The sequence below is a fragment of the Mercenaria mercenaria genome, chromosome 12 (assembly GCF_021730395.1).
Source record: "Mercenaria mercenaria strain notata chromosome 12, MADL_Memer_1, whole genome shotgun sequence".
Classification (NCBI taxonomy): domain Eukaryota; kingdom Metazoa; phylum Mollusca; class Bivalvia; order Venerida; family Veneridae; genus Mercenaria; species Mercenaria mercenaria.
The window spans coordinates 31,097,538-31,111,879 of NC_069372.1; positions in this window are offsets into that span (position 1 = coordinate 31,097,538).

The window sequence follows — 14,342 nt, forward strand, 5'->3', positions numbered from 1 at the left end:
TCTTACTATGATTTTTAAAAAGTTTATTAGATTTTCCAATATATTGTATTATTATAACTAAAGGCATTGTATTATTTTTTTGCTGTTGTTTTATTTCAGTTGATTGTACGGAAGAGCATTAGTGCCAGGTGTATGATATTTATTAAGTTGAAATTTCGAGTTTCTAACTCAAAATTTCGAGTTATTAAGCCGAAATTTCGAGAAACTTATCTCGATATTTCGAGTTACTAATTTGAAATTTCGAGTTAATATCTCGAAATTTCGAGTTACGTATCTTGAAATTTCGAGTTACTAAGTCGAAATTTCGAGTTACTAACAACAATAGTTTACGTTGATGTATAGGTCCTGGCCAAGATTAGGTACCTGGTGTATCCATCGGGTATCCCGATAGGGTTTGCTCATAGAAAATATCACGATTTAAACCATGTTTATTTATTGATTGATTTTGTTGGGTTTAACGTCGCACCGACACAGTTATAGGTCATATGGCGACTTCCCAGCTTTTATGTTGGAGGAAGACCTCAGATGCCTTAACCATGTTTAATTTTGGAAGGTTTTCGACCTAGTTTGAGCCCATATGTCAATGAGATATAGACATACCCTAAATGAAAGTGTAGTTTTGAGTCTGACCAAGATTGGGTACCTGGACAAATCTAGGTTTTGAGGAGAGGTCATAAAAGGAGACCGGGAAGTATTCAAATTTAGAATGTTTAACTATATTGACCATATCTGGAAGGTTTTCGACCTAGTTCGAGCCCCTACCACATGAACATACTATACATGTAAATGGAGGTATATATCCTGGATACAGTTTGAAATCTAGAGTAGCTCTAGAGGCTATGGGGTAGGTCATACATTGATGTATGGTAGTATATGTTCAAGTCCCTACATGTTCGGTACAATATGTGGATGTGTAGATAAATGATTCCACTTCGAAGAGTCAAAAGTCGTCCATTACATTTTTGGCCTTTGACAGACGGACAGACGTTCAAATTTTGTGATAAAAGGGCACGATAGTAACTCGAAATTTCGACTTATTTACTCGAAATTTCGGGTTACTAACTCGAAATTTTGAGTTACTTACTCGAAATTTCGAGTTAATAGAAAAACGCACCTGGCACTAATGCTCTTCCGAATGATTGCATTTAGTGAAATTAAAGGAAAAGCCAAGTGAAAGTGCATTTAAAGGGGAAGTAAAGTAAAACTTAGTGCAGTTAAAGGAGAAGTACATTGAAAGTACACTTAAAGGAGAAGCAAAGTGAAAATTAGTGCAATTAAAGGAGAAACAAAGTGATAGTGCCTTTAAAGAAGAAGAGAATTGAATCAGGGTGCATTTAAAGGAGAAGCAAAGTGAAACTTAGTGCAATTAAATGAGAAGGAAAGTGAAAGTTAGTGTAATTAAATGAGAAGGAAAGTGAAAGTTAGTGTAAGGAAAGGAGAAGCAAAGTGAAAATTAGTGTAAGGAAAGGAGAAGCAAAGTGAAAATTAGTATAATTGAAGTAGAAGGAAAGGGAAAGACATAGTATGAAGTTAAAGGAGCAGGAAAGTAAAAATTATTGCAAAAGAATAATTATAGTAAACGGTGAATAGCAATATAAATGGTAGCGCAATTAAAGAACATGCAAGGAGAAAATAATTGTACAAGTACAGAGAATTGAAGTGAATAGCAGAGCAATTAACGGAGAAGGGAAGCGATATTTATATACGAGTCAAGAGTTGGAAAGCAATATAAACCTCGAAAAGTTTGTTGTTACACTGAAAAAATTACTCATAGAAAAGTGATCATAGTATAGAATAACTATAGAAACGTAAATTATGGCTGAAGCCCCTACACAAAGAGATCTGAGAATGAGACAAAGAGAGATTAGACAAGAAGAAGAAGAAAACAGATTAAGGATGGAGGAACTGCAAAATGAATTACAATCTCTTAGAGAACAGAACAGGAATCAAGGAACTTATATTGGCTATATGACAGACCTTGATCCTAGAAGATCAATAAATGATCAAGATAGGGTACTCAGAAGTGGTAATAATACTTCAAGTAGAATATATGCAGCTGACCGGAATACTGGTAGTAGAATAGATAAGGAAATGATAAGTAAAGACGAAGAATTAAAGAAACGAGAAATGGACCTCAGAAGAAGAGAGGAACTATTGACTGAGATTCACCAAAATCTTCTTCCGGAATATAAGGAAGAGACTGTGATTCAACACAAACCAGACATTAGCTCATTTTCTGGGGAAGATCCTAAACCAAAGAATGAGGTCACATTAGATGAATGGAAAACGGAAAAAAGTCTAATGGCAACAAATATCTACCCCGATAACTTAATAGCACAAGCAGTAAGGAAATCTTTAAAGGGACAAGCCAGAAAAGTTTTGATAAACATTAACCCGATAGCGACAAGCGAAGAGAGTATTGAAAAGATTGAAGATATTTTCGGAGATACATCAAGCAAACAGACGATATTTATAGAATATTATACTGCTGCACAAAGAGAGGAGTTAGTTGCAGGGGTTTAAGATTTGAAGAATTGTTTTTGACAGTTTCGACAAAAAGCAACTCTCTTCAGAAGAAAGAAATGAAATGTTAAAGGACAAATTTTGGAGGTCTCTCTACAACAAAGAAATAAAAATGCTCAGAGAACAGAAGACGACAAAAGACACTGATAAGCATACAGACATGCTGCAAACTATGATGAAGAAAATGGAAGATCTAGAAAGAAAAGTCTAGGAATACAGAAAAGGAAAAAACATCAAGCAGAGACACAGACTTCAGAGACTTTTACAAACCAAATAGATATGACAATAGAGGATTCGGACAATACAGAGGATACGGACAATACAGAGGATATGGACAATACAGAGGAAGACTTCAATATGGAACTAAATGGTTCACGGCTACTAAACGCTAGCGCCACCACCAAATTGTGGTGATAAGGAAAAGAGCTATCGACATTTCCATGGTGCAGCTATCGCCCGTTTCTACTTCTAAACACGTGAGTAAAATTGATATTTTATCTTATATTTTTATTGATAGAACTTTTTTCGAAAATCGGAGAATGTAGTTCCGTGTAATAACACTTTTACTACAGGTTGGCTGTAATTTCATTAAAATAATATGCAAATTGTGGTGTCAGGAGCTTTTCTCCAGAATCTGACAGTGGCACATTTTCATATCGGCCAGTATTCGAACACCATTCCGATAAATAGACACGCTGTAAGAACATACCTGCGCATGCAAATGGTGTAGAAATGATAAATAATTATATACGCACACACCATGAATAATAGAATTAGTGTTAGAAGAAATATACCAGGATTTTTGAAAGTGGTGGCGCTGTTACGGCATTCAATAATATGAACTGCTGACGCATCCGGACCAAACAAACACTAATATTCTCTAATTGATAATTTTCTTGCAAGGAATTATGTTATTAATGAAAGGAAAACACAATCATAGTTTATTTACCTTTATGAAACATTCTCTATCCAAGAAAAAAAAAAAGAACAAAATACTCATAGACCCTTGGGACTCTTGCAGTCAAAGTAAATATTTTCCTTTGTTTAAAGTGTTTATGTAGAATTATTTCTAGCCTTTAAATATTGTCATTAAATACAAACGTAAGAAAATTCAGGTCAAGAAAAATAGTAGCAACACCTTTATTTCAAACAAAGATTTGTGTCCAGAAAATAAGTTGAAGATAGTGTAGAATTTATTTTTTATATTAAGATTCTGAAAGTTACTTCCCTTTGTTTTTATACGTCGTTTGCATGTCATTGTAAACAAAAGACCTTACTTTCACAATTCTTTCTGAAAAGTGAGTACAGTACATTTTCAATTCCAGAATAAATATGATTAATCAATACTCAATAGAGCTTAGATGTACAATCTGAATCCATATACATGTAGATTATTTTGCGATCATGTAAAGGTTACTACATGTAGTTTGTTGAGTAACGTAATTTGGGTATAGTGTGGGATAGGTTGATAACATCGATTATTGTAAAAAATTCCGTGGCTTGCAGAGAGACATTTTCATATATCAAAATTAGATATATAAAAGCCACTAATCATATACAACAGCGCCACCACTACTGTATAGCGCCACCACTTGAGTGATAGCGCCACCACTTTCTAAAATAGTCGTGTTTTAACTTTTTACTGTGTTTTTCGTAATTCTTTGGTGTATGGGAATAAGTGCAATTCATTTCTACACCATTTGCATGCACAGGTATGTTCTTACAGTGTGTCAATTCATTAGAATGGTGTTCGAATACTGGCCGATATGAAAAAATGCCATTGTCAGATTCAGAAGAAAAGCTCCTGACACCACAATTTGCATATTATTTTAATGAAATTACAGCCAACCTGTAGTAAAAGTGTTATTACACGGAACTACATTCTCCGATTTTCGAAAAAAGTTCTATCAATAAAAATATAAGATAAGATATAAATTTTACTCACGTGTTTAGAAGTAGAAACGGGCGATAGCTGCACCACGGAAATGTCGATAGCTCTTTTCCTTATCACCACAATTTGGTGGTGGCGCTAGCGTTTAGTAGCCGTGTTTATTTTATGCTTATTGGTGAAATACTGGAAAATAGCAGTGAGATATAAATCGATATCACTCACAGTGCCGAACTTCTTTTTTTTCCAGATAAATTATCTCCCTTGAAATATATTCTTTAATTACCTCCCATTGCTGCCTTTAAAATTACTGGATTACACTAATACTCAAGCCATACACGAGTCGTGAACTGCTAGACAATCCTATATAGAACAGGCTAGCTATATAATTAAATTTGCAAAAGAAATAATGTTACCTTTGTCAGCTTGGTTGCTAGGCCTTGCCATTCATGTAGCTACAGATATATGTGTGTTTCCTCTACTTTTTTCCATTGGTTCACTATCGTGTGGTAGATATTACTGGCGACAGCACATTTAGCTGGTTGTTGTTTTAGTTAATTATCACAAGACATCAACTCAACCTTACGTAATATGCCAGCATTTTCGTCGAAGTACTTTCCCACTCCAACTCCAAGCCAAGCCAGTTGTGTTCAAACAAAGAGCTATAAAAAATTACTTCTTTGGTTCAAACTTCCATCCATTTTGTTATGCTATGCAGCTCCTAGATCAACATTTCCTAGTTATTTCTATTTAATCTATGATGATATTTAATTCTGCAACTTGATTTTCCAAGGACTTACGCATATTCAACAGTTGTTTAGATTTTTCGTGTTGTTTTTTAATCTGACCTTCAGCGTGTGTTTTGGTAGCAGTTGGTATTTTCAGCCACAGATTCGAATTGGCCAGGGTCAAAATCTGTCATTAGAGATAAAACCTTGAAGTGAAGGCTGTTTTGATGTTTGAAATATTTGTTGATGTGAGTTTGTGATTAACAAGTTTAAGAATGGTATGTTGCAGAAATTCTGGCAGATGCGAATGTAAGCTTGATGGCATCATTTTCATATAACTGCTTGAAATGCATATATACCACTATCAACATTGAGCGTCTCGTGAACTGTCAAATGTCATATAGGCCTCACACAGTTGAAAATAGTGAAAAAGGTAATCGGTTGACAGGTATTTTTGTCCAGCTCTGCAAGTAATACTTGAAACTGAGTACAGAATGCAAGTGGCCATTTGGCTCTATCATTTCCCCTAACATTTTAAGGCCAGTTGGAGATATGGCTAATTTGGGCTGAAATGTCATGTATTTTCGCGGGCTGAAATTATCTTTCAGGTGGCTTGTGGATTTAAAAATCTATGCTTTGTATAAAGTTTACTATGTATTTTATTTCTTCTTCAAGTAAGATGTAAACCGGTATCTTTTTATTTTCAGGTCTGCATCTCGTAAGATATCGGAAGCCGTCTGACTTGGCCACATCGCTCGGAAGTCCGAAGTACTAGAAAAAAAACCGCCATCTGCTACCTTTGGTAAACAAAGCAAGCTTCCGGTTATTCTACGAACTGACGGATTGACCCGAAAAGTTTTAAATATGCTTCTACTTAACTACGCGCATTTGTCGTCAAAATGGCGTCGTGTTGATTTAATGAACCTAATCACCAATATTCGATATATATGTGCCTAAGTGTCCATGGTAATTTAGCGGTTGTATCATAAGTAACACGGTAGCTTAAATAAATCCGAATTTCGTCATGAAATATTGGATTTATATGAACATTTATGCACGTAATAAACAGAAAATTCGTTGATCTTCACAAACTAGCATAAAATAAAAAGAAAATTTGTTTGTTTGCAGTGAGATATCGAAATATATCATCACCGATAAGGGAGACAATTCTGATATATTCCGCCTTCGTGAAAATATTCAATTGTCTCCCTTATCGGTGATGATATATTTCGATATTTCACTGCAAACAAACAAATATTCTCTATATACTTGTCCAGGAGTAACTTTTAATATTTTCTATATATGCATTTCTATCATATTCAAGTATGTTTAATGTGGTCCAGTTGTACTTTAAAGTTCATTTCTTTATAAGAAATATATATTACAAATACTTTATTACATTTTAATTAACCTTACTGCTAATTCAATTAAAAGTTTGCAATTTAGAAATTTTTATTACTTGCCTTTATACTACATTCTTCCACCGTATATTAAAATTTGGAAAGATAAACGAAGATCGAAAATAGAAGAGTCTGTTCCTGAGTAGAAGTGAGAAATGCAACACTGTTTATGCCCTATAGAACCAGCTTAAGAGGTATTCTACTTTCAGAATTAACGTGTGTTTAGATCCAGAAGGACTAGAAAATATACCAACACTGAAATGACGTAAGTGACGACCAGCAACCATAAAAACATTGCTGAATTGGACGTTAAAAATCGGATCGTGGCTTCATCCATATCGTATACTAAGCTTTTGGCATAAAACACCAAAAATACAACATTCTTTCAAAAATAACAAAATACTCTTCGAAACCGTCTGCATGATCGGACGCCAGACAAACCGGTGCAACTTGAGTCTGAGAAAAAATCTAACATATAAACTGCATGAACATCCTCTCGATCTGATCGAGACTTACAGCGGGTGTTAAGTGCTGTGTGGCGGATGTGCTTGAAATAAGCCAGAGTAGCCAGAGTTTAGCCAGAGAAGTCAGAACTCTGGTTATTCTGGCTAGCCAGAGTAGCCAATGTTCAGCCACAGAAGTCATAACTCTGGTTACTCTGGCTGGCCAGAGTAGTCAGAGTTTAGCCAGAGAAGTCATAACTCTGGTTACTCTGGCTGGCCAGAGTAGCCAGAGTTCAGCCAGAGTAGCCAGACTTCAGCAAGAAAAGCCAGAGTTTCTAGGATGTTAAAATGTTCTGGCTACTCTGGTCAGCCATAGTATCCAGATTAGCCCGAGTCGCCTGGATTTTATTTGCTTCGGTTAGTCTGGCTGGCCAGAGTAGCCAGAGTTTCTAGGATTTTAAGAGTAGCCAGAGTAACCTGGTTCACAAAACATTTTCCGTCCTAGCTGAATTTGATTATGAAACTTAATGCGTTAGTAGTAAAGGGGGGCGATATGGGGACCTCCCAGGGGGGGCGATATGGGGACCTCCCAGGGGGGGCGATATGGGGACCTCTATTAGAAACTTATAGTCCATTTTTCAGTAGGTGATAAGGTTGATTCATATATGTCTAAGGTTTTATATCATATTACTACTTTTCTACTTCACTACTACTACTACTACTACTACTACTACTGTATAAAATCTCAGATCTACTTGAATGAACCAATATCACCTTGATAAGAAAACCAGGACCACTGGTTTTATTTAATGGCATACTACTACCCCTACTGGGGAAAAGATAAAAACAGCAATATGTGTGTACACTTTTTTATTTTTTTTAACAGAACAAACAGAAAAATGAACATTTAAAATACAAATTAAGGGTACAAGTAATCATGATTTAAAACATACAATTAAACATATGCAAAGCATGTGTATTACATTGATCAGCTGTACAACATTGACAGTGTTCAGATTTAGGTAATTTTCTAGCTTTTGTGTATAGATGTCCATATAATTGTTTAAACCATTCACCTACGTCTTTGTCATTCTGTGATAAATTTAGGTTCTGCTTAAATTTAAATTAAAATTGATTAAGGTCACAACCCCCTGCTTAGAACGTCTAAGGCAAATATGCAGTAAACCCACACAAAACACATTTCCACTTTGAAGTCTGACAGTATTCATGGTCAGTTCCTAGCGTTAGTCTCCAAAGAAGGGTTTAGTTTTCCTCCAAAGGTTGGTAACCATACGAATCAAAGTAGATCATTATTTTCTTTAAAAAAATATCCCACCCAATGTTCCCAGGTTGATCTGAATCATGTGTTAACAATATAAGCTTGTGTATGAGTAGGCTTTCGTTCTGGTAAATGATCCTTGGGACAGACTATACCATTGAGCGAACGCAATAGAAATGATTTGTCCAGTTTAATATTGTAGTTCAATTGTGTCCATGGTTCCAGGTGTATTTAACTTGTTCCATCCATACATTATCCCGACCATCGGATCTGAGCGATTCAGTTTCTGCTGCTTCTTTTATATTGTCGAGGAGTTTAGGAGTCTTCTTTTTGTCAGTGTAAGAGGGTACATGTTTATCTCGTCATAGAAACGTTCTGGTCACTTTTGCATGTAAAGTTGATCAAGTGCCGTATCAATATACAGTTCTACCCATTCGTCCGTGGGGTGTATAAACACATGTGCTGCTTTTGAGTAGGATGGTTAACATGACATCCTGACAATGTTTCTTCATTTCATTATAGATGAGTGTTTGTATTTCATCCACAACAATGGCGTTAAGTATACCTTGAAGTGTTTCTTCTTCTCCATATTTAATAATCTGTAATAATTTCTGAGCTGGTGATTTCAATTTGATTGTCAAATTCTGCATATACTATAACGTGATGATGCAGGAAGTGCTTCTCCAAACTGAATGTCTATCCTCATGTTTCCTGTTTTTATAGGGTAAAGCTGTCCTTCTTCACTACCTTGGTTGCCGTTAGGTCAACCCCCCAAAAAGTTTTATCCTTGTTTGTATTCTCCCATGGAAAGGTCAATGGAACGATTCACTCCCAACGCTCCTGTAGCTTGGTAGAGAGACATGTAGGATCGTAGATATTCTCCATTATCAAAATCTGGTGTGTATGGTTTGTTGTGAATGGTTTTCCCGTCGATGCTGACTTCTAATTTAGACAGGTTGAAATGTCGGAAGTCAAATGGGTTGGTTCTCTCATCACCATTCATATCTGAATTTTTTACCATGCCTATAATGATTCGTTTTGGCAGTTGACCTAGAAACAAGTGGTCATCAATTTTGGATCTCAGTCCGTCGGGAATTGTGAATTTTTTCACTACTGCGCGACGTATTGGGATCTTCATGTTATGCTGTGCAATGTTTTATTTAAGTATTTCCCACTACAGGAAGTAAATCCACTGTCCTCACGTTAAAACCCCGCTTGTTGAATATCAACTTTTCCGTCGGCAGTACCTATGAGACAAAAGGTGTTAGGGCTCCTGTTTAGTTTGAGACGTATTTCAGTTCCATTGGGAAGATATTTCTCCTGTAGGAACAAGTCCAGATGTAATCTTCCAATGAGTTCACATGTTTTGCTTGTACTAATACGGGTTTTTCTAGTTTTCCATCCCTCATTAGATCCAGCTATTGTGTTATCCTGCATATGAAGGTAACTGTCTTTCGTCCAGAGTTCAAGAGCGTGCATTTGTGTGTCTTTACATTCCTTGTTGTAAGACAGGAGGTTTCAATGTATGCTTTGTAAGGGTAGTTGTCTGCATTGCTGGAAATCAGTTTATTGTTCAGGTACAGATCAATACTACTAAACAGACTGTGAAAAAAGTTATTGACCACCGACGTTTCTGTGTCACCCGCCAGATTGGTCCCATCAGCTTTTTTCACTTTTAATTTGAGATATAAATACGATTGATTTAAATCTGTCCATTTTTCCGTCTGTGGGGGAATAATGAATTCAATAGGAGCTGAATTATTCAGTGCAGAGATGGGTAATGTTTGTCCATTGTCCATCTTGCATGCGTCAGGGTTGGAGGTACTGATGTAACATCAAGTTCAGATTTGCTACACTCACAAGAACCGTGCTGCATCATATTTTAGTCGAAAATATCAAGAGACCTAGATTTAGAATGTTTTCTTAACTGCTTTTTAGTTTTTTTATGTGAACGTTTTCTTCTTTTTCTTTGAAGTGGTTTTCCACGTCCACGTTGTATCACTGTCACTGCCCTTCTTCCACGACGTCTGAATGAGGAATAACGACGTCGTTCACGACTGGAACCTTTTATACGTTTACGACTGGAACCTTTTATACTTTTGATCAAAGATTTTCCCATTGATAAAGCTGCAGCTTTTCCAACAGACTTTAACGCCCCTTTTCCACGGGACTTTAACACTTGTTTAGCACTTTTCCCTAAAATAATATCCTTGACTGCAAGCATACCTTGTTTTAACCCTTCACGTTTGACTGCCTTGATTGCTGATTTGACCAAGGGTGTTACAAAAGGAACTGTTGTTTTGATAGCAGATTTGAATATAGATCCGAGTCCATGACCATATTGACGAGGAACTCCTCGATACACTGGATGCATTTTTATTATAAATTAAGTCGTGTTTTTTCCTAAAATGCAACTTTACCATAGACTTTCTCACAAAAAATGAACTTTTTCCCCAGTGTCCCCCCTTATATTTTACTTATTTCATCAAAGTTGGATTTGGAAATTGGGATGTAATGTAAATTTAGAAATTCTTCATGAATTGTTTTGAATCTTTCTTGGCCGGATGAAATGGGCCCACACGAAGGATGGGTGCCTAAATTATCTCCCAGAAAAGAAAAAATTCAGCCCAAATCAGAATAAATGAATAAATGATTTACCCCGACATTCAAATCCACCGTAAGGAAAAGGAGCTCATCTGTGGGTTTAAAATCTCCCAGATGTTCACTCATTTCCCTCCGAGCTTTAGTAATAAACTAGGATGGAAATGTAGACCTATATGCGATGTATTAAAATTGAATTTGATTCGTTTCAATGGTTTTGAAAAACCCTATATGAAAACACCATTGATAGTTCATGTAAAGGTCTTCTATATTTTCTTGAAGGGACATTGTCAATTTATGAATGAGATGCTCGGGGAGTAGAATATCCCCCTGATTTAATACAACAATGAAAAGTATATTTATCATTGATTTTTTTCATTGGGTGACAGTTTATCAAATTTCTTCCAAGTTGGACTGGTTGTAACAATCTGAAATTGAGATTCCTCTTCTGTAATTTTTTACGATCTGAGAAGGAATAATGAGCTCAACCAACGCCATTTCCCATTCCTCTTTATTGACGTGATTAGGTTTAGGTAATTTTGTTTTAAATAACTTTTGAGATTATTGGGGAATTTCCATAGAATGTCACTTAAAATGGTAATGTAAAAGGAATTCATTGTTGTGTTGAGGTTGTGATACAGGTTGTTGTTGTTGTTGTTGTTGTTGATGCTGAAATGGTTTTATGAATTTTAAACCTGGGGTTGGTAAAATGTAACCAAGTGTGCTGCTGAGAAGAATTAACCAAATCCGGTCTTGTGATTTTAGGCAAAGTTGAATGATAGAAACCACCAACACAAAATAAATGGCAAGAATCTGTGACATGTAAGTAAGTCGGTTTTTAGCTTCGCGTGTTTTGGAAAGCGTGGAGTTGCTGACCTGCACATGATGAATCTAACTGAGGCATGATTGTTGAAGTAGTTTTGCTTTTATACGAGATGACTTCGGGAATCCAAACTGTCAAATTTCTTTGGATATCCTTTTCCAGTGGACTTTAATTTCTTTAATTTTTTTCCACCTACGTTCCTTGTGCGACGAGCAAGAACTGAATCAATTTCATAGATTTGATTATCTTTTATGTCTGAATTCAGGCAAGTAGAATGAACCTTCGATTTTTCACAACTTAAATCTTCTAACTGAACCGTTGGTGGTGAAGAATGGCGTAAATAAATGACTTTGAAAAGTTCTTTAGTCCAATTGGGTAGAAAAACCTTTTATCAAAGTTCGCTTTGTTTTATTAATACGGACAAAATCGCCTACTTTAACAGGAAGGGTTTTGGACTTTTGCTTGTACCAAATAGATGTTGGGGCAACCTCAGGCTCTGTATCAACAGTGACGGATGCCGGAGTTCTTTGAATGCTCCGATGGAAACTATGATTATAAGCATAAAGCAAATCATCTAAAATATAAATGAAAACGTCGCGTTTTTTCATGTGTGAAAATATTTCACATAACGACTTTTCAGACTTCTCTGAAAACCTTTCAACAATGCTCGCTTTATTTTCAGGGTTTTCTTTTGTAAAGAAAGAATATGTTTTGCTTTAAGAATTTTTGAAAATTTTTATTTTTGGAATTCCCACCCTTTGTCAGTTTGCAAGGATTTAGGAGAGCGAGCCGACGTTTCAAGTATGGATCAAACGCTTGAATAAAAGTTGACCCGTTTTTTTATAAATTGGAAACAACCCCCAAGCGTTTTTCGAAACACATCTATCACACAGAGTAAATATCGATTTTGGTCGTTGTTTTTTCATTAACCTTTGTAAATCAGCTAAATCAGCTTGCCACTGGATATCAATACCCCTACACGAGTTTTGCGCCTTCTAAATTTTCGTCGGATGGGTTTTGGGTGTAAAGTGAAATGTTTTTTGTTTTTGAAGCCAAGTTCTGACTTCTTTAACGATATAGATGGTTTATGTTTTTGTACCGCCCAGTATAATTTTTGGACTCCTGCAAAACCGGCAGGGTGTTTAGGATCGTAATAAATTTTAGAGAGTATTTTATTCAATTTACCATCCATGTTAATATGCTACCCAAGTTTGAGACCCAGAGGCTTGAGGTTCTTGTTTTATAACTTTTTCTGAGGGGTGGTGGTGTTGGTGGGAAAGTAGGAACTGGTTTAAAAAATATTCATCCCCATCATCTTCATCCCCGGGAAACCCGCCTCTATTCATCCATAACCAACGCTGTCTGTTGCCAAATTCCCTGAGGGAAATTAGATTCTCTCAGACCTCGAAAAAATTTTTGCCTCCTCTTGGTGGATCCTTTGCTTTGGGACGGAGGACATCATTGACTAAATCAATCATATTAGACCCAGCAATTGGTTTTCCTTTGACTTCTAAATTTCCCTGAGCATTCCAACTCATGCTCGGGTGGTCTTCCAACATTTGAAGAAGTAGTTTGGCTTTACGACGCATAGTTACCGGAACACTATCAATAATACGATCACGTAAAGTCAATGTTTTTTTTTCTGTTTTGTCGTGTTCAGGTTGATGAACTTCTGATGATGATGATGATGATGATAATGATGATGGTTGCACTGCTTTTTTATGAGCCAGTTGAAATTTTTGTAACGTTTGTCCATACAACTGAGCTTTTTCACTTTCAGACAGATGATCGTGTTGAAGTGCGGAATTCATTTCTTTCTGTAGTTCAGATGTTTGTGTGACTTGTGGATCTGGAGGGAGTTTTGGACGTTTCTCTGCTTTCCAACGATTCATTTCCTCCAGCATTTGAAAGGGGACAATAGCCATCTTCTTCATAATATTCTATTGTAATAGTTTATTCGTTAATTCTGTAATTTTTCTGTCGAGCACAGGTCTTAGTGCAAAAGCTAATAGTGGTAAAAAACCACCTTTCTGATTTAAAATGTGTTTTTTCTTCTGAATGGGTGTCCTTTTGTGTGCAAAGATCCTAAAAATGTTGAGGGTTTTCGGGTGTAAATACGTTTTTGACCCTCTGATAGAGTTTCATTTCCTTTTAAAACATTGTAGCAACACTCAGACACACAATTAATGACCTTCTTTTGGAGAATGTTGAATCATTTTCTTTCTAAATTTTGGTGTTGTTTGACCAAGAGCAATAATCATGTGTCCATGTTTACGTATCAAGGGAACCTTGTGTTTTTTCGCACGTTTTGTTTTCTTTGCCATATTCTTCTAAGTTTAAAACTAAACTAAAGCGTGAGTTGTTTTGTTTACCCTTTTATATAGATGAAAAAAGTAACACTCTAGTTTAAAGGTGAAAATCTAGCAAGCAAATTACTGGGAGATCCATACCTTGCAGGAGATGCTATAGTTGAAGACATACTAGATAAAAGTGAAGATCTTGGTGAAGACCCTCTCGATAAGGGGAGGGGAAAGATTTTGGTGTGAGCCTGTTATTTTCTGGGATCTTTCTGTTTCTTGCAGGAGATGCTATTTTTGAGGAAATTCGATAAAAGTGAAGATTTTGGGTTTGAAGAGCTTTCGATAAGGGGGAGAAGG